The sequence below is a fragment of the Aplysia californica genome, unplaced genomic scaffold (assembly GCF_000002075.1).
Source record: "Aplysia californica isolate F4 #8 unplaced genomic scaffold, AplCal3.0 scaffold00032, whole genome shotgun sequence".
In the NCBI taxonomy this organism is placed as follows: Eukaryota; Metazoa; Mollusca; class Gastropoda; order Aplysiida; family Aplysiidae; genus Aplysia; species Aplysia californica.
In genome coordinates this window covers 2,116,068-2,118,874 of record NW_004797302.1, presented here as the reverse complement: position 1 = coordinate 2,118,874, position 2,807 = coordinate 2,116,068, and positions in this window count along the sequence as shown.

Below are 2,807 nucleotides of genomic sequence, written 5' to 3'. Positions count from 1 at the left end.
CTCTCTCTCTCTCTCTCTCTCTCTCTCTGTCTCTGTGTCCTCTCTCGCTCTCTCTCGCTTTCTCTCGCTTTCATTGTCCCACTGTGGATGTGTCTGTTCCTTGCACGCATTATATGTATGCGTAGGTGCGTGGGTATGTGTGTACGCGCGCGCACCCGTGTGTGTGTGTGTGTGTGCGCGTGTAAGTGAGTTCCTCTGTGTGTGTGTATGTGTGTGTGTGTGTGTGTGTGTGTGTGTGTGTGTGTTTGTGTATACACGTGTGTACATATGTGCTGGGTGTCAACGTATACATATGTGTACGAGGGGCATATCAAACATTTTTTACCTGACAATGAAGGAATAAAGGTAGACAGATGAAATTCGAGATGAAAGCCATCAATTATCGTCCTAGCATGCATGTAATTTTGGGGGAGTTTCCGATAACTGGTTTTAGCACCAGCACACAGTAAGTGAATGGGGGTATGCTGGTCTCCAATTTCAACTTAAAAATTGAGAAAATTGAGCACAGGGCAGTAATGAAGTTTTTGTTCTTGCAAAGCAAGCAACTACAAGATATTTTTACGGAGATGCATGCCGTATATGGAACTGATTGCCCATCCTATGCTGTGATAAAGTTTTGGTGTAAAGAATTCAAATGTGGATTCATGGACATTGAAGATGGCCGCCGTGAAGGTCGCCCAGTGACAGCAACAACAGAAGAGAATGTGCTGAACATCAAGAAACATATGTTGTCTGATAGGCGGGTGACAGTCGAACGTTTGAGCAAAGAAACGAGGTTTAGCAATGGATCAGTTGAACAAATCTTAAATGAACCTTAAAATATGACCGAGGTTTCTGCGAGACGGGTCCCACGTGTGTTGACTCGTCCTCATACAGTGGAAGGTGTGGATTGTTGTCAAGAACTGCTTGGTCTGTATGAAAAGGCTGAAGCTAATTTTTTAAAAAGACTTGTAACCATTGAGGAAACATGGGTCCACCACTACGATCCTGAGTCAAAATCTGCATCTATGCAGTGGAAACACCAAAGAAGGCAAAGGTGCGGCCATCAAGTGGAAAAGTGATGCTGTCAGTTTTTTGGGGACCAAGAAGGAGTGATTGTGACAGACTATCTTGAAAATGGACCTACGATCACCGGAGACCTTTATTCTAATCCGCTGAAAAATTACGACAGGCTGTAAAAGAAAAACGCAGAGGATTGATCCGAAGAGGCATTAACAACGCGCCAGCAAACACCTAAAAAAACAAACCGACAGAAACTGCTCCAGAAAGTGGCTAAGGAATTTTGCCACTTCCACCTTTTTCTCCTGATTTAGCCCCGTCCGACTTTTCTTTATTCACCAAACTGTTCTGACAAAGAGAAGGTCTTCTATTCTCAAGGACTTTTCAAGGTCATACACCGGTGGCAAAAAAGTATAACTGTGGGAGGCGACTACATAGAGAAAGATTAAGGTGAGTACCAAATTTCAGCTTTCTACCTTTATTCCTTCATGGTCAGGTAAAAAAAAAAAAAACTTTTGGTACGCCCCTCGCATGTGCGTACATATATTTTTAAATAGAGTATATATAGACCAATGTGTGTGACCCGAACATTTTACACTTACTTTACCCTCATCTCAAAATGTGAGTGCCTATATTCTTGTTATAAAAGCTCTTTGAATTCCCATTCAGGAAAATACCTATCAGACTGTGACCCTTAAATTAATATCGATCTTTACGTGTTGTACACATTTTTAAAATGAAAATGTTACAAATGTGTCCTGCGCGCTCATATGACCTTATGCAGTTGCAAGCGCGTAAAACAAATACACCCCCCCCCCCCGGCCGTCCACAAAAAGTCGTGTATTTCTGCTTACTAGCGGGTTTTTTTTCGTGAAACATATGGGGTCGCACATTATGTTTGTTTACACATGATCAACTACACACTATCCACTTTAAAAAATAAAACGGAATTCTCAGAATATAATATTTTGATTCTCTTTCAGTTTGCCTCGCGATTTTGAAACTAAGATAAACATCAGTCGTCGCCTTCTAATGAAATACAATTGTTCAAAACTGTAGCATTGTCTAGAAAAACACTTCTGCCCGATAACCAAAAGGTAGTGTACTTTTTGCAAAGTTCCTCTTCATAACAATCAGAAAGAGCACATAAGATGATTGTCTCATGGTCTCAGCCATTTCTGTGGCAGACCTCACAACATAGACAAAAAGTTTTGTTGCAGTCGTTTCAATTTTTCCCCCTCAGATATACATGCATTATTGTATATTATTTATATCGCCGGATAGGAGATACAGTTTTCGATTTGACTTTTTCCCCCACAATGTGATTACGAAACTTACGAAACATAGTTCATATATTTGTCTCACCACCACCCCAGCCCCTCCAATTTTACAAATCCATCGTTTTTAGATCGGAAATGTATCTTATTGGGGTCGATATCTTGACGATTTGGTAGCTCTGCACGCTGTTATCCGAAACGCTCTTGTTTGTGAACCAAATTGCCTTCATGAGGTATGCTTCAGAAAAGTGGTCAAGCACTTGTATAACAGAGTATAAAAAAATAATATTAGTCTACAAGTTTTCAAAAAGTCTCTGCTTCGGGGAAAAACACCACTTTTACTCTTTATTTCTCTATTTCGCCATCTCTTTCTCTCTCTCTCTCTCTTTCTCTCTCTCTCTCTCTCTCTCTTTCTCTCTCTCTCTCTCTCTCTCTCTCTCTCTCTCTGTCTCTGTGTCCTCTCTCGCTCTCTCTCGCTTTCTCTCGCTTTCATTGTCCCACTGTGGATGTGTCTGTTCCTTGCACGCATTA